Source organism: Haliotis cracherodii, unplaced genomic scaffold (genome assembly GCF_022045235.1).
Source record: "Haliotis cracherodii isolate W230 unplaced genomic scaffold, xgHalCrac1.p SCAF_11, whole genome shotgun sequence".
In the NCBI taxonomy this organism is placed as follows: Eukaryota; Metazoa; Mollusca; class Gastropoda; order Lepetellida; family Haliotidae; genus Haliotis; species Haliotis cracherodii.
Window position 1 is genome coordinate 8,774,514 of NW_027266266.1, and position 19,951 is coordinate 8,794,464.

The 19,951-nt window shown below is 39.5% G+C and overlaps 2 pseudogenes; one reads left to right on the forward strand and one right to left on the reverse strand.

Moving 5' to 3' along the window:
* The window catches only part of LOC139456067 (zinc finger protein 721-like), a 38,616-nt pseudogene that overhangs the window by 14,237 nt on the left and 4,428 nt on the right, over nt 1-19,951 (forward strand).
* Nucleotides 8,921-11,776, reverse strand: LOC139456184 (uncharacterized; annotated as a pseudogene).

The following is a 19,951-nucleotide window of genomic DNA, read 5'->3' on the forward strand; positions in this document are numbered from 1 at the left end:
AATGCCCCTTCCTCTTCATCACCCTGTTATGGTCAAAATAAGGAATTGCATCAGTATAATTTTTGTCGTTGATGCATCAAATTATGAAATGTCCGCCATTAAACCTTTTGATAGCTTTGTATGTTGTAACTCTGATTAATTTTTTTTTTCGGCAATAGTTGTTTGAAGCTCTTTCAAATCATGCCTAAATGTGATATCCTCCAAATTTCACATAGATCAAATAGCCTGTCTCTTATCAATGAGTAGTCCATTGTTGGTACCTCGGTTTCGGATCGCGATACAGATACACTTTTTATATTAATCAGTTTGTGTGTGTAGGCAGGGTTACATTTCAGTTGGCAATATACAGTACTTAGTTATTAGTATGTAACCCACAGCACACAAGTGTCATGTCGTATGTCAGTGTAAAGGTATATGTTCCATCACCAGCTGGTTTAATTCTCTTTGCATCATGATAAGTATTTAATCATACACCATTAAATTGTTTATGGACCCAACCCTAGTTGTTATTGGCGATGTTTTTGTGGAAACATCTTCAGGAAATGTAGAAACATGGTAAAGGAACGTGACAACTCTTTTATGTTTTCAATGAACACCATATCATTCGCAACTTAATAATGAAAGTACAAAGTCAACCACACAATCCTGCTCTGTTACTGAAACAAATGTAATCTTGAACAGTGGGAGAGAGTTGCTCGAACCATGTGATGTCAAGAAAGAACCTGTCACTGACATGCTGGAAAAGGTGATGTCAAGAAATACAAAGGAATCAACCCATTGGGAAGGGATTTACAGTCAGATAACCTGACGGCACACATGAGGAATCACCTTGGAATCCAGCCTTATCAGTGTGGTGAATTTGGGAAAAGATTTACACTGTCAGATAACCTGACGACATACATGAGGATTCACCTTGGAATCCAACCATATCAGTGTGTTGAATGTGGGAAAAGATTTACACAGTCAGATAACCCTAAGATAGATAAGAGGGTTCACTGTTGAATCAAGCCATATAAGTGTGGTGAATGTGGGAAAGTTTATGCACAATCATCTCACCTGCAGACACATATGGCAATGCACTGTGGAGTCAAGCCATATCAGTGGATTGAATGTGAGAAAGCATTTGCACAATCATAAACCTGCAGACACAAATGAGGAGTCACAGTGGAATTGAGCCCTATCAATGTGTTGAATGTGAGAATGAATTTACAGAGTCATGTTCCCTGTGGAGACACATGAGGATTCACAGCGAAATGCTAATTTGAGTGTATTAAGATATAATTTGTGTAATGACTATACCTGTATACCTGATAAATAATAATCAAATTGTTATTGTGTAATCTTTTAATCCGATCAGTTAGTATGTGGAGTATCCACTCCTCTTACTGATGACATTCGCGAGGTGACTCTTCATGCTGCTGATCAGACGCCAGTATCTTCAGGTTCTGATCTGGAGAGTGTCTATCTCCAAGTGATTAATTATGATTCATATCCTATCATCAACTTGTGTATGGTCCAAGTCCTGGTTGTTATTAATGGCGTTCTTATGGAAACATCTTCAGGAAATGCATTAATTTGATAGAAGCAAATAAAAACTCCTTTATGTTTTCAGTGAACACCATAACATCCACAAGTTAATAATGGAAGTACAAAGCCAGACAGAAATTCCTGACTCTTTTACTGAAACAAACATTGATAGAGAATTGCTGGAAAAAGGTGATCTTAAGAAACCTAGTAGAATCCAGCCTTATCAGTGTGTTGAATGTGGGAAGGAATTTACAACGTCAAGTCACCTACAGAGACATCAGAAGATTCATGGTGGAATCGAACCTTATCAGTGTGGTGAATGTGGGAAAAGATTTACACAGTCAGATAACCTTAAGAGACACATGATGAGTCACAGTGGAATCAAGCCTTATCAGTGTGCTGAATGTGAGAAAGAATTTACACAATCTGATCAACTGCAGACACACATGAGGATTCACAGTGGAATCAAGCCTCATCAGTGCCTTGTGTGTAATAAAACATTCACACAGTCAAGTAGCCTACAGACACACATGCGGATTCACAGTGGAATCCAGCCTTATGAATGTGTTGAATGTGGGAACAAATTTACATACTCAGCTAGTCTGCAAAGGCACATGAGGATTCACACTGGAATCAAGCCTTATCAGTGTGTTGAATGTGGTAAAGAATTTACTGAGTCAGGTGCCCTTCAGAAACACATGAGGATTCACACTGGAGTCAAGCCTTATCAGTGTGGTGAATGTGGGAAAAGATTTACACACTCTCAAAGCCTGGAGAAACACATGAGGGTTCACACTGGAATCAAGCCTTATCAGTGTGTTGAATGTGGTAAAGAATTTACTGAGTCAGGTGCCCTTCAGAAACACATGAGGGTTCACACTGGTATCAAGCCTTATGAGTGTGTCGAATGTGGAAAAGCATTTGCACAATCATGGAACCTGCAGACACACATGACGATTCACAATGGAATCAAGCCTTGTAAGTGTGTTGAATGTGGGAAAGAATTTGCACAATTACGTTACCTGCAGAGACACGTGATGACACACAGTGGAATCAAGGCTTATCAGTGTGTTGAATGTGGGAAAAGATTTACACAGTCAAATGCCCTGCAGAGACACATGGGAATTCACAGCGGAATCAAGCCTTTTCTATGTGATGAATGTGGGAAAGGATTTACACAGTCACGTTACCTGCAGAGACACATGAAGATTCACAGTGGAAAGAAGCCTCACCAGTGTGATTAATGTGGGAAAGGTGACCGGATCGAACAGACTGAAATATCATTAGTGTAATGAGTGTATACATACTGAATAATGATAACAAGCATTACCTGGAGATGATTGTACTCCATCTGTTCTATGTACATGATATAACTGCATATATCAGAGACTGCCTATGTTTAACGTTTAAAAAAACTTTTCTTCAACATCGTTCAAGCATCTTCCCGAGGCAATGGAGTTACCTGACTGTAAAAGTCCAGTTTCCACTCTTGTTAGAAAGGCTGAAATTCCTGGGCTCGATCATAGCGCTAGCAGTGATGAATACAAGTTTTGTCCCTTCTATGCCCCTCCTATCGACCAATGCGATTTCACCTCTAATATCACTTGTATTTGCCTCAAACAAAGACGATCTGATTGATTATCATGATCTTGTGATGTACTAAGACCGGTCTCACCTCACGAAGTGCATCAAATCATGTGAGATCTTTGAATGAACACCTGAAAAGGTTTTGAAAATCTCTGTCGATGCCCAGTTGACTGTAAAAATGATATACAAATCCTGCAGTCAACTGAAAGTTGCATGTTGAAATCCATGTTGTTTCTGAACTGTGTGTCGATGTCGTTACACGATTTTGCTTGGACTATGCATAGACTCGTTAGTCCAGCCAAAATATAACTCCATAATCCCAGCCCAGTTCGGCAATTGTGGAAACTGGACTTTTACAGTCTGTTAACTTTGTTGCCTTGGGAAGATGATCTTCAAGGAGATGGGCAATATGTAGTGTATGCTAATCCATCATCAAGGCATTTTAGAACAGCTTGTTACTCTATTATCATGATTATACAACATCTTTGATCGTCTACACATTGCAAAAGTTGTGAAAGTACATCTGTCTATGTTTAATATGTTATTCATTTTGATAGATATGCACATGAGCATTAATTAGGCACAAACTACTTTTTCTAATATGTGCTCCATTTAAAAATGACTGGTCATGCTGGTGTGGTTCATTGATTGAGACACAACAAACATGACAAAAGTGTCTGTAAACCAAGAAACATAATGCCTCGCACTATCCTCACACAGATGAAACTTGCAATCAGTACTGAGTATTGGTATTATGTTAAGAATTGTAAAACCATTCATTTCAATTCATTTCAATTCAGCAATCCGTGCCTGGGGTTTCCACCCTATGTGATGTCCTATGACCATGATGACGTATTAGATTTCTGAAGGTTATGGAAGGCGAGATTCATCAAAGCTCAGACAAACATCAAATGCCCCTTCCTCTTCATCACCCTGTTATGGTCAAAATAAGGAATTGCATCAGTATAATTTTTGTCGTTGATGCATCAAATTTGGAAATGTCCTCTTGATGTCCGCCATTAAACCTTTTGATAGCTTTGTATGTTGTAACTCTGATTAATTTATTTTTTTCGGCAATAGTTGTTTGAAGCTCTTTCAAATCATGCCTAAATGTGATATCCTCCAAATTTACATAGATCAAATAGCCTGTCTCTTATCAATGAGAAGTCCATTTTTGGTACCTCGGTTTTCAGATCGCAATACAGATACACTTTTTATATTAATCAGTTTGTGTGTGTGGGCAGGGTTACATTTCAGTTGGCAATATACAGTACTTAGTTATTAGTATGTAACCCACAGCACACAAGTGTCATGTCGTATGTCAGTGTAAAGGTATATGTTCCATCACCAGCTGGTTTAATTCTCTTTGCATCATGATAAGTATTTAATCATACACCATCAAATTGTGTATGGACCCAACCCTAGTTGTTATTGGCGATGTTCTTGTGGAAACATCTTCAGGAAATGCAAAAACATGGTAAACACTGTAAAGGAACGTGACAACTCTTTTATGTTTTCAATGAACACCATATCATTCGCAACTTAATAATGAAAGTACAAAGTCAACCACACAATCCTGCTCTGTTACTGAAACAAATGTAATCTTGAACAGTGGGAGATATTTGCTCGAACCAGGTGATGTCAAGAAAGAACCTGTCACTGACATGCTGGAAAAGGTGATGTCAAGAAATACAAAGGAATCAACCCATTCGGAAGGGATTTACAGTCAGATAACCTGACGGCATACATGAGGATTCACCTTGGAATCCAGCCTTATCAGTGTGGTGAATGTGGGAAAAGATTTACACTGTCAGATAACCCGAAGATAGATAAGAGGGTTCACTATTGAATCAAGCCATATAAGTGTGTTGAATGTGGGAAAGCCTGCAGACACATATGGCAATGCACAGTGGAGTCAAGTCATATCAGTGCACTGAATGTGAGAAAGCATTTGCACAATCATAAACCTGAAGACACAAATGAGGAGTCACAGTGGAATTGAGCCCTATCAATGTGTTGAATGTGAGAATGAATTTACAGAGTCAAGTTCCCTGTGGAGACACATGAGGATTCACAGCAGAATGCTAATTTGAGTGTATTAAAATATAATTTGTGTAATGACTGTATACCTGTATACCTGATAAATAATAATCAAATTGTTATTGTGTAATCCTTTAATCCATGCATGGGCATTTGACACGAGAGATGTGTGTATTCCATCTGCTCTATGTAACTAAATATATCCACAGAAGGTATTATTTTTTAAAAAGAATTATCTTCAAGGAGATGGGTAATATAGAGTGTGCCAATCAATCATCCTGACATTTTTCAACAGCTTGTCACTGTTATTATTCAACATCTTTGATTGTCTGTCTACACATGGGAATAAGTTGTGAGAGTAATCTATGTCAAGTATATTATTCATTTCAATCCATTTATGTAGATGAGCATTGATTATGCCACACCCACCTTTTAGGATATGTGCTACATAAAAGAATAAAAAGAGTAGTAAACTGACAAACAGAATGCACAGAACTAGTTTCTACCGCTGCCATCACACAAATAATGAAGCTGATGCTATCAATTGGATCTGATTTATTGGTGTTATGCGATGAAACATTCACCATGTTAATTTCTACAATGCTGAAAGGTATCGGCACCAAGCCCACACCTTGAATGGGACTGTCACAGAATGCAGAGAAAAACAATTATTGTCCACCTCAGAGTCACCACTGACTCTGCAATCAGTATGTGGAGTATCCACTCCTCTTTCTGACGACATTCGCGAGGTGTCTCTTCGTGCTGCTGATCAGACGCCAGTATCTTCAGGTTCTGATCTGGAGGATCTCTATCTCCAAGTGTTAAATAATGATTCATATCCTATCATCAACTTGTGTATGGAAACATCTTTAGGAAATGCATTAATTTGATAGAAGCAAATAAAAACTCCTTTATGTTTTCAGTGAACACCATAACATCCAGAAGTTAATAATGGAAGTACAAAGCCAGACAGAGATTCCTGACTCTTTAACTGAAACAAACATTGATAGAGTATTGTTGGAAACAGGTGATCTTAAGAAACCTGGTAGAATTCAGCCTTATCAGTGTGTTGAATGTGGGAAGGAATTTACAACGTCAAGTCAGCTGCAGAGACATCAGAAAAATCATGGTGGAATCGAACCTTATCAGTGTGGTGAATGTGGGAAAAGATTTACACAGTCAGATAACCTTAAGAGACACATGATGAGTCACAGTGGAATCAAGCCTTATCAGTGTGCTGAATGTGAGAAAGAATTTACACAATCTGATCAACTGCAGACACACATGAGGATTCACAGTGGAATCAAGCCTCATCAGTGCCTTGTGTGTAATAAAACATTCACACGGTCAAGTAGCCTACAGACACACATGCGGATTCACAGTGGAATCCAGCCTTATGAATGTGTTGAATGTGGTAACAAATTTACATACTCAGCTAGTCTGCAAAGGCACATGAGGACTCACACTGGAATCAAGCCTTTTCAGTGTGTTGAATGTGGTAAAGAATTTACTGAGTCAGGTGCCCTTCAGAAACACATGAGGATTCACACTGGAGTCAAGCCTTATCAGTGTGGTGAATGTGGGAAAAGATTTACACACTCTCAAAGCCTGGAGAAACACATGAGGGTTCACACTGGAATCAAGCCTTATCAGTGTGTTGAATGTGGTAAAGAATTTACTGAGTCAGGTGCCCTTCAGAAACACATGAGGGTTCACACTGGTATCAAGCCTTATGAGTGTGTCGAATGTGGAAAAGCATTTGCACAATCATGTAACCTGCAGACACACATGACGATTCACAATGGAATCAAGCCTTGTAAGTGTGTTGAATGTGGGAAAGAATTTACACAATCACGTTACCTGCAGAGACACGTGATGACACACAGTGGAATCAAGGCTTATCAGTGTGTTGAATGTGGGAAAAGATTTACACAGTCAAGTGCCCTGCAGAGACACATGGGAAGTCACAGCGGAATCAAGCCTTTTCTATGTGATGAATGTGGGAAAGGATTTACACAGTCACGTTACCTGCAGAGACACATGAAGATTCACAGTGGAAAGAAGCCTCACCAGTGTGATTAATGTGGGAAAGGATTTACACAGTCAGTTGCCATGCAGAGACACATGAGGATTCACAGTGGTATCAACTGACTGGATCGAGCGGACAAATCATGTGAGCTCTTTGAATGAACACATGAAAAGGTTTTGAAAATCTCTGTTGATGCCCAGTTGACTGTAAAAATCATATGCAAATCCTACAGTCAACTGAAATTTGCACATTAAAATCCATGTTGTTTATGAACTGTATGTTGATGTCGTTACACGATTTTGCTTGGACTATGCACTTGTTGCTATGGACTTGTTAGTCCAGCCAAAATATAACTCCACAATACCAGCCCAATTCGGCAAGGGTGGAAACTGGACTTTTACAGTATGTTAACTTTGTTGCCTTGGGAAGATGATCTTCAAGGAGATGGGCAATATGTAGTGTATGCTAATCCATCATCAAGGCATTTTAGAACAGGTTGTTACTCTATTATCATGATTATACAACATCTTTGATCGTCTACACATGGCAAAAGTTGTGAAAGTTCACCTGTCTATTTTCAATATGTTATTCATTTTGGGGGCCACGGGTGGCCCAGTTGTCTTAATGTGCTGCAATTCGCTGTGCAGAGTTGCGTCCCTTGGGCACGCCAGAAACCTATGATTGTGGGTCCGAATCCCGGTTCACCCTGATTATGTTTGTAGGTTTGTCAGCACCATACCCATGCTCGTGGGTTTCACTGAAGTGGTAAACGTCTAAGACCTGCATCACTTCGGGCTTTCCTCCCACATTAAGCTGACATGCTGTGATATAACTGGAATACTGTTAAAAACGGCGCTAAACCCAACTCACTCACTCACTTATTCATTTTGATATATATGCACATGAGCATTGATTAGGCACGAACCACTTTTTCTAATATGTGCTCCATTTAGAAATGACTGGTGTGGTTCATTGGTTGAGACACAACAAAAGTGTGTGTAAACTAAGAAACATAATGCCTCGCACTATCCTCACACAGATGAAACTTGCAATCAGTACTGACTATTGCTATTATGTGAAGAATTGTAAAACCATTCATTTCAACAACGCTGAAAAAAAGTATCAGCACCCAGCCCGCACCTTGAATCGGACTGTCACATTATGAACAGAAAAAAGATTTCTGCCAACCTCTGAATCAACACTGACTAATCAGAGTCGAGGGTTTCCACCCCTCTCACTGATGACATTGGCGAGACATCTCATGCTCATGATGCTTCTGACCAGATTTTCAACATTGAGATCCTCTGTCATTCCTAGTGCAGTATTCAGTGTAGTATTCAGGCTCTGAACTGGAGGGTCTCTCGCTTTTGCAGCCGAGGTAATCAAAGAGTGTTCTTTGGGGTTCAGATCAGAGTTTATCGATCCAATCATAAGGGGCTATTTTCAGCAATCATTTGAGTCACAAACCTTTAACTTGCTCTCACGAAAAACATTTACTAATATCGGACCAAAGTTTCCGTTTTGGTGAATCTATTTCCATACTGACATTTGCCTATTTCATTGTCAAGTCAACAGATTCAGATTCCCCATTTACCAATTGTTATGTGGCAGGGTATGTTATCATGGTCATTGTTGAACAGAACAGAACTTTATTTACAATGATTTACATTCAGGCTGGGATCCTGGGCATATGAGGTACAAATTTGCAACAGACTATACATAAGATGGCGGGGTGGTTTACATGGACGATTTTACAGTTTTCATAAGGACACTACAGAATGTACAGAGTTTCTTTAAAACATTTATTTTTTTACGATTATAACATTCTTTAAATTTAAACATATTTGGGTTTTTAGCATATGGAATTGGAACATGTATTTTCCGTTGGGGTTTAAAAAAAGGACAAAGAAAAATATAATGGAATTCATCACCAATGTCGCTCATGTAGCAGAGTTTACACATTCGTTCATTGACAGGGATTTTGGCCACCTACCTAGTTCAATTGGTAAATGGTGGCATGAGGTTCTAAACAAGGAACTTTAGAGGCAACGAGAAAGGAATAACTAATAAATACTTTTCAAGGACGAGTTCAGTTTTAGATATGCGATATGTGATACTTTTAGAAGAATGTGTAATCTCTGCATTTCATGTTTGAGTTGCTATATGAGATAATCTTAACGACATGAAAGATTTAAGGACATTAGGAGGAACTGCTTGTTGGCTTAACCAATAGAAACTATAGTAAAGGTAAGTGGGTGGGGAATTCAAGGATTAGATCTTATCATTCATGCCCTGCGGATGGATGATTTTCAGATCAAATATCCATTTGAGTTCAATGGATCGGCGTCTAGCCGTGCTCTGATTTGACACAGGGTCTGTTTTAAGCTGTTGTATGATTTGATAGTGTAGGTCTCTGGTTGAGTGTCCTACGGAGTTGGAGTGTTTAGCGACAGGTTTGTCCCTTTGGTGGTTTGTATCTGCAAAGTCTTCTTTGAGTCTGGTGCAGAAGTGTCGTTTGGTTTTGCCTACGTATTGTTTACCACATTTAGTGCAACTTAGCAGGTAGATTATGTTTCTGCTTTTGCAAGTGAAATGCGAATGGCATTTATATTTTTTGCCTGTTGTGTGGCTGTTGAAGGTGTTGACCGACTTCATAATTTTGCAGATTTTGCATGATTGTTTGTGACAGCTGTCATCTTAGTTGGGCACAGTGCGGCCACTAATTTGTGGTTTTGGTGGTGGATATGTCATTGCCGCTCTCATGAGGATATCTCTGAGTGCGGTTCTTCCTATATGCCGTGATGTGTGGGACTCGGAAAGTGTCTTTGCAGGTGTCTGAACCTTGAAGTAGGTGCCAGGACTTATTGATCATTGAGCTAACCTTGAGTGCAGTGAAGTTATGATCTGTGATAAAGATCACTGGTTTTCTCTCTGGAACAACAGTAATAGATCTCACAGCCTCCTTCTTTACACAAACCCGATTCTGATACACCAATCGGAAAATGACGTCACAACTACCACAAATTGTGACGTCACAGGTCTAATAACTGCGACATCCATCACTAAGACTTCACAATCAGCACTCACAAACTATGCAGTCCCTCCACTGCCCACACTGCCGGAAGTACTACTCACGCCGGGACGGGCTCAAAAGACATGGAGCGCCCATAGCTCCGAAAGGTTCATCTGCTTGTCATGCCAAAAGTCCTACAAACAGCAGGATGATTTTAAAAACCACCAAATCGCCACGGGCAACATAATGCTAACAAAGCAGCTACCATCAACACCACCGCTACAATGAACGTAACTGACGCCCCACCGGGGCCGGAAATCCCAGCCCCACCGGGAGAAGGACAGCCGGGCATAACAACACACTTACGTTCGCACAATGCTACCATCGACTCAGCACATGGCCCGTCCACAAGTGCGACACACCATCTACGACCCGATGTGGACACGTCACCTAAATCGCCGCCATACAGTCCGGCGTCTATACTGCCTCCACCATTTACCAAATGGACGGAGTATCTAGATAATCCTAATGTCAACTTGGATACCGAATTTTGGTCTTTCTACAGGCCACAAAACAGAGAAGACATGGTAAAGCCACCATTCTCAAAGAGTAGACCCAATGTGCCAACAATTAGGCCAAATGGGCCCAGAAATAAATAAAATTTGGGTCCCAAAATATAAAAGGGTTTGTTCTGTTTCAGGTCTATTGACCTAAGGTAGACTCCGGAATATAAACTGGGACCCCATCCAGTCCCGGGAATTATACACAAAAAAGCATCATATGCATTCGGATGACAACGACAACTGTGATATTAAAATACAACACACAACAATAAATCTCGAAAACATAGAATTTATTGAAGCGAACGTAAAATCATGACAACCGGTAATCCATCTGTGCTCATGTCGCCGCTACCCCAGCCCCGCCACCGGTCCACTGGTCCACCGACTCATCGGTCCTCCGGCCGAAGTACATCACTCACCATCCACCGGTAACAGTTAGACCACCGGTCCACCGGCAGGGGTGTGGACTCCACCGGTACTGCATCTGGAACACAAAGTGTATAAAAGGAGTCCCACACCCCCACACAACAGTCTGATGAGAGCACCCCGGTCGAAACTAGTCACTTAGATTGCTCTTGGGTTTAAGCCCCAAACTCTCTATTATCAATAGGAACTATAGCCCGTTTCATTGAAAATACTTTCCAAACATTTTATCCATTTATTACAGCCTTTGTTTGTACAGACTTCATTGTATAACATTTGATATAGAATTCTTGATAACTTTTGTTCTTTGCCAGCTAAGACCTTAGCCCCAAACCATACCATTCAACATTTGATATAATTAATTAAAGGTACCCTTCCAAGTTCTCCATACAACATGTATAAAGGTGTACTTTTCTTAATAGAAAGCAATTTACGTAAAAAGTTACGGTGAACAGAATCAATTTGTTTACAATTTTTAAAACCCAGATTTCACAACCATACAATAGAATTGGGTTTTACCATAGCATCGAAGAGATATAATTGACATTTTATGGATAGATTAAATTATTTACTTTTACATAATACAAAGTACATGGCCAAAGTGGCAGATTCACAATTTGCTTTTATAGAAGTTTTGAAAAAGTTTTTATTTGTAAAGTGAATTCCAAGCACACACACACACACACACACACACACACACACACACACACACACACACACACACACACACACACACACACACACACACATAAACACGTGCATGCACGTTGCTATATAAGTGCAATAATCTTGGACGCGACGTTAAACCAACAATTTCATGTCACCTCATACAAGTAAAGTTTGGTTTTCAATGTTGTAGTTCATGTATGGAATCAAGTCACAAAAACGCAACAGAAAAGCATGCATGGACGTGACGTTAAACCAACAATTTCATCTCACCTCAAACAAGTAAAGTTTGGTTTTCAATGTTGTAGTACATGTATGGAATCAAGTCACAAAAACGCAACAGAAAAGCATGCATTCCATGCAAAAGTTGACTTTTATGCAAGCCCCATGCATTTCACTACCCAAGAATGGTTATAAAAACATGTCCGCTAAAGGGATTCCATATGCATTGTTTAGCATCCTGCTGACAACCACCACTCAGAAAAACAACAAAATTACGCAATTATTCAGCATTACGAAATGCCACGCCTGTCCGAAAATGAGCATCTGCGAGCCATTGGTTTGCTTGAAGCAGGATCTAGTCAACGTGATATTGCAAGACAATTTAACGTCCACAGAAACACCATTTGGCGTTTATGGCAACGTTGGCAAAAGACGAATGCAGTCAGAGACCACCCTCGGAGTGGCAGGCCACGCGTAACTAATAATCGATAAGACCACTGGATTCGAACAATACACCTACGAAATCGATTCCAGCTAGCAACAGTGACTGCAAGAAGCATTCCATTTTGACAGGAAATTTTCAGTTCTGTGTCCCACATTTCAGACAAACTTAAGGACAAACTTAAGGAAAAACTTCATTCCTTTATCCATGGGGCTTTTGTTACAAAACGTGACCATAGATACAGTTACCTATCTATCCTCAGAGGTTCAGAGGAATTTGTCAAAAATGAAAGCAATTGTCATTGAAAGTTTACTGAGAAAACAGTAAATGAAATGCTGGACTTCCTAATTGGTAATTACATCTTTGTAAAATATTTGGGAAAGACATTTCAGCAAGAAGCAGACATCCCCAGAAGTTCAACTTAACATAGATATGGTCGGAATCCTACAGTCGAGTCTGCTTTTGGCAGAGATTTCTTATGAATGCAGAAAAGTTTTTGTAAATGCCTGAAATTCCAAAGTTAGATATTATGCAAATTGGCTGAAGCTACATGATCTGAGCAGGTAACTATACTTTGTATCTCTGCTTTAACTGATGTCAGGAAATACCGAACATTCTCAAACAGAAAATTGAATCAAATGAATTTCCAAAGTGTAAGCAAGCTATATAGAGACTTTAGGCCCTATTTGTTTTCCTTCAGTCATATCACGGACCTATATAACAATATTTAACCTATATAACAGTAGTCTGTGGTCATATTGAATTGACCCTGGATTGATTATGGGGTAGTGTTAGTGAGTATGGGTTTGTGCCATTTTATGCAATATCCCAGCAATATCAATGTAGGGAACACCAGAAATGGGCTTCACACACGTTCCCATGTTGGAATCGAACCGGGGCCTTAGTGTAACGATGACATGATTTAACCACGAGGCTGCCCACCTGCCCAAATCATGATGGTGACTAGTACACAACATGTCACCTGGCTTATTGTGTGTCATTGTTCCAAACGGAGAGAATTGTTAAACGCCAAGTAAAATAACTAGAACAAATACCTCTTTTGATCTTGTGGTAAGATAAGGTCTCTCATTAATTCTGATGTTTGGCATCTGGATTATATTGATCTGAAAAGTAATACAATTTTCATTTGTTTTATTATTATGCTATGAAATCAATCACAAATAGATGTAATCTATGATTTCAATCGTGTTTTTTTACTCTGTATATTTTTGTAGAAATGTTGGGGTTATTTGGGATAATGATCAAGAAAAATATGTTCTCAATTTTTAATTATTTTGTACAGTGACATATATCATTTGTACATAGCTGTGCAACACATCCATGTGTATACTGTTTTTCACAGGATGAGACAATAGTCATTGCCCTTCAACAAATGAAAGTTATCATGTTACGGCACTTTGTGTGAGGTTTTAGAAAGTTTATTACACATCACACTTGTTACCGACTGGATATGAATATGTTATTATCAGTGTGTTGAATGTGAGAAAATCATTTACAGTATCAGGTAGTGTATCATGATACATATTAAATCATCAAATTGTGTTAGCTCCCATCCCTGGTTGTTATTGGTGGTGTTCTTGTGGAAACATCTTAAGGAAATGGATTATGCACGACTCTTTTATGCTTTCAGTGAACACCATAACACCCACAAGTTAATAATGGAAGTACAAAGCCAACCACGGAATCCAGGCTCTGAAACGTGTGTTGTCTTGGACAGTGAGAGAGATTTGCTGGAAACAGGTGATCTCAGGAAAAACACTGTTTCTGACGTGATAGAAACAGGTGACCTCAAGAAACAGGAGGGAATCAAGCCTGATCAGTGTGTTGTATGTGGGAAAGAGTTTAAGCACTCAAATAAACTACAGGCACACATGAAGATTCACACTGGAAACAAGTCTTATCAGTGTGGTGAATGTGGGAAACAATTTAGACAATCATATAACCTGCACAGACACATTAGGAGCCACAGTGGAATCAAACCTCATCAGTGTGTTGAATGTGGGAAAGAATTTGCAGAGTTAGGTAGCGTGCAGAGACACATGAGGATTCATAGTGGAATAAAGCCTTATAAGTGTGTTGAATGTGGGAAAGAATTTGCATATTCAGATAGCCTGCAGTCACACATGAGGATTCACAGTGGAATCAAGCCTTATCAGTGTGTTGAGTGTGGGAAAACATTTACAGAGTCAGGTAACCTGCAGAGACACTTGAGGGTTCACAGTGGAATCAAGCCTTATCAGTGTGCTGAATGTGGGAAAGAATTTAAAGAGTCAAGTAAACTGCAGACACACATGAGGATTCACAGTGGAATCAAGCCTTATCAGTGTGTTGAATGTGGGAAAGAATTTACAGACTCAGCTAACCTGCAGAGACACATGAGTGTTCACAGTGGAATAAAGCCTTTTCAGTGTGCTGAATGTGGGAAAGAATTTTCACGATCATGTCATCTGCAGACACACATGAGTATTCACAGTGGAAACAAGTCTTATCAGTGTGGTGAATGCGGGAAACGATTTACACAATCATATAACCTGCAGAGACACATCAGGAGTCACAGTGGCGTCAAGCCTTATCAGTGTGTTGAATGTGGGAAAGATTTTTCAGAGTCAGGTAGTCTGCAGAGACACATGAGGATTCACAGTGGAGTCAAACCTTATCAGTGTGTTGAATGTGGTAAAAAATTTGCATATTCAGATAGCCTGCAGTCACACATAAGGAGTCACAGTGGAATCAAGCGCTATCAGTGTGATGAATGCGGGAAGGAATTTACACACCCATATTCCCTGCAGACACACATGAGGATTCACAGTGGAATCAAGCCTTATGAGTGTGTCGAATGTGGTAAAGAATTTAGTGTATCTGGTAGCCTGAAGAGACACATGAAGATTCACAGTGGTATCCAGCCTTATCAGTGTGGTGAGTGTGGGAAAACATTTACAGTATCATGTCATCTGCAGACACACATGAGGATTCACAGTGGCGTCAAGCCTTATCAATGTGTTGAATGTGGGAAACACTTTGCAAGATCAGGTGGCCTGCAGAGACACATGAGGGTTCACAGTGGAATAAAGCCTTATAAGTGTGTTGTATGTGGGAAAGAATTTACTGAGTCAGGTACGCAGCAGTCACACATGAGGATTCATAGTGGAATCAAGCCTTATCAATGTGTTGAATGTGGGAAAAGATTTACACAATCAAGTAACATGCAGAAACACATGAGGACTCACAGTGGAATCAAGCCTTCCTAGTAGGCACAGCAATGTTGAATCTATGGTATACTTCATCGTTGAAATGATATTGATGTTTTGGTCCAGATCCAGGTCCATAATCACTCATGAGAATTTAGGCTGCTTTGAATCGAACCCAGCTGTTTTTGTTGAGTGATTTGTTACATGGATGGATCTTGGGCTCACCACCATCAACCAGAGACTAAACAGTCAAAGCAGTGAAACGTCTAACGTCTCCTTTGGGCAGCTTAGTGGCTTAAACGTTCGCTAGTCACGCCAAAGAAATGGGTTCGATTCCCAACATGGGTATATTGCCAAATATTGCTGTTATATTGCAAAAAGAATAAAAGAATATGAAGGCATAATCATGTTAATGTTGTATTCCACCAGGATAATGGACCTATAATCTATAAATCTGTTGTCGCCATGACGACAATGCATGACTGGCTTTGAACTCATTGAACTTCTCCTTATTCCCCAAATTTCCTTCAAACACCAAACATCTAATACATCATTGCCATAATCCTGTATTTTGGATGTAATCACAATGTTCAAATCCAGATTTTCCACAGAAAGTTGTCATCACCGTCAGCTGACTCTGACGTGTTTTGTGGATGATAGTTGCCTCCACCATTGTCAGTGGTAGAAACTAACAGTAGAGGATAGGGCTCGGACGAGTCCAAGTTTTCTACCCGGGTACCCATCCCCCTATTACCCGACCCTACCCGGGTACCCACTGTAGGTCTCCAGAGATAGATGCAAAATGTCCGATTGGGTATTTTTTTACCATAGCCCTGGCAAAACATTTTTAGATACATGTCTCAAACAATCTGGTCATGCATACATTGAAGTTATATCTTTTTTCAACCATTTGAAAAGTCAGAAGCAATGGGTGCATAGTCCGAAAGAAATGCGAACATTTGTGACTTGTAGTGTACATGGTGTAACCATTAGAATTCTAGATAATTTTTGTCATTACACAATATATCATGTGACTAACCCGGGTCTTACTCAGTACCCACCTGACCCGGGTTCCTAATTACCCGACCAACCCCTAGTAAGGGAACTATATTGGAAATAACTTTTGTCAGTGATGTGTCAATTTTGGAAATGGCCTCCATATACCTATGATAATTATTTGGGAAAGCTTTACTGAGGCCTTGAATGTTGTAACCTTAATCAATATGGGATAGTGGTGTATAAGGTTGAAAAATCAAATGTTTTAACAAAACTGAACTTGGTTCTTTTCTGTAAAAAGGTCAAGCATATCCTTTGAGTTTTTGAGAATCCACATATTATTTATTCCACATGTCTCAAATACATTCTGTGAACATAAGTAAAGCCCTTCCTTGATTGTGTTAAGGATTGTGGTTACTCTTGAGACAGAGATTTGGTGGTACAATTGCTTGTCCCACCAATATATACTCAACAACAAAAGTTCCTGTGACACCAATATTTTAGACTATTTTTCAAACAAATAAAGTTTGGTTTTCAGTATTGTAGTACATGTATGGAATCAAGTCATCAAAACGCAACTGCTACAGAAAAGCATGCATTCCATGCAAAAGTTGACTTTTATTCAAGCCCCATGCATTTCACTACCCAAGAATGGGTATAGAAACATGTCCGATAACGGGATTCCATATGCTTTGTTTAGCATCGTGCTGACAACAACCACTCAGAAAAACAAAATTAAGCAATTATTCACCATTACGAAATGCCACGTCTGTCCGAAAATGAGCGTCTGTGAGCCATTGGTTTGCTTGAAGCAGGATCGAGTCAACGTGATGTTGCAAAACAATTTAACGTCAACAGAAACACCATTTGATGTTTATGGCAACGTTGGCAACAGACGAATGCAGTCAGAGACCACCCTCGAAGTGGCAGGCCACGCGTATATAATAATCGATAAGACCACTGGATTCGAACAACACACTTACGAAATCGATTCCAGCTAGCAACAGTGACTGCAAGAAGCATCCCTGGCCTTCGACGAATATCTTAACAAACCGTACGTCGTCGCCTCAGATGTGCAGGGATTGTCGCCAGAAGACCCGCCAGACGTCCCATTTTGACAGGAAACCATCGCCAAGGAGGTATACAGTGGTGCAGACAGCGTCTAACTCTTAACGGCCATGCAGTGGGGACAAGTTCTATTCACTGACGAGTCTCATTTTCACCTCAGGCACAGCGATGGACGGATTCGAGTGTACCGACGTCGAGGTGAACGTTACGTCAATCATTGTGTCATGGATGAAGATCGGTTCGGGGGCGGCAGCGTTATGGTATGGGATGTGATTACAGCAAGACAGTGGATCCGTTTGATAGTGGTAGAGGGAAATCTCAATGGACAGCGCTACCGCGACGAGATCATCGGCCCTGTTGTTCTACCGTTTTTGCGTCGTCATGGCCCAGGCATTACCTTTCAACATGACAACGCCCGGCCTCATATTGCTCGACTTGTTCAGCATTCTCTTCATCAAAACAACGTGAATGTCATCCCCTGGTCGGCTCGCTCCCCTGATCTCTCACCAATCGAGCACATGTGGGATGAGATGGATCGGCGCCTTCGACGTCAACCACGTGTTCCACAGACACTCCAGGAACTTCGAAACATGCTCCAGCAAATATGGGCAGATATCCAACAGGACTTTGTGCGACGCCTGGTCCATTCCATGAGACGAAGATGTGTTGCTTGCATTGCAACCAGAGGTGGACACACGCTATTGATTTCTAAATTGACATTTTGGCATGTTCATGTTTTTTTTTATGAAATCCCGCATTTTCTGAAGTCAGTATGGCAAATTAAACCATTTGAACACTTACAGGAGTCTTCATCTGTTGCAAACCGAAATTGTTTCAGATTTGGTAAAAATCATAACTTTGCATTAAATCTTATTCAATGTCTCAGGAACTTTTGTTGTTCAGTATATAATCTATGACATATTCGATTGTTGAGCCACTTAATAATACATATTTTCTTGTCTCTTTTTGTACCACGAAAAACTATAATTTCACAGTAAGGTGAAAAAATGTCAAACATATTTTGTAAAACTGTATCATCTGTATATAGTAATGCGAACAAAACAACGGAGAGATCTACCAGGCCAATAAATGACTGAGATTGAATAGAAACACTAGGGAAGATTTGAGAATATAAAAACGGATCTAGATCATTTAGAAACAATATTGGGGACAGATTGTCTCCTTGACGGACACCAATAACACAAGGAAATTGTTCTGAACATACACCGTTTGAACGCACACATGATTTAATGCCATCGTACATATTAACAATAATACGAATAATTTCCATTAATACCTTGTGCTAGTTATGTTTTCCATAAACCTATACGCCAAACATTGTCAAAAGCTTTTTGTTAATCAACGAAACAACGATACACTTTTTTCTTTCTATTTTTTAGTAAATCAATAATTGCATACAGGGTAAAAAAGGATTATTTGTGGAGTAGCCATGTCTAAAACCTGCTTGTGATTCTGACAGAATGTTATTACTTTCAACAGAATCGTTTAATCTTTTATTAATAACTGGGGTACCTTTGTAGATTGGAGGAATAATTCCGTTTAACCATTGTTCGGGAAACCTCCCAGTGTCAGATATAAGATTAAATAGTCTTGTATATAAGGGTAAAAATGTTGGCAGAGAAGCTTTAATATATTCATTGATAATGTTATCCTTGCCACATGCCTTTTTGTTCTTTAGTAGTTTGATGGTACATTCAATTTCTTGTTCGCTTATATCAGTGTTTAAAATATCATTACAATTATTTACATCAAAATTAATATTGAAGTCGAATCCTCAGGGATAGTCTACATAATCTGTGTTTAGGTTTTTGAAATAGTCAAACAGTTTATCGATAGGTGGCAAATTTGCATCATTATCTTTCTGACGTAACATTTTCAAAATAAGCGGGTGTCATTTATCCGTAAATGAGAAATATTGTTTTGCATTTTGAAGTGATGACTTAAAGAAAGAATTTGAGAAGGTTTTTTTTATAACGTTGACTACTGTTTGACAAATGTTGATTTTGCTGTAAGAAAATGTTGTTAATATTATGTACAGTAAAGTTTACATCGTCATTACAAATATCACTTTGCACCAAGAAATCAACGTGAGACATCATAGAAGAAATGTCACTGTTTTTAATTGATTGAACAAAATTGTCAGCG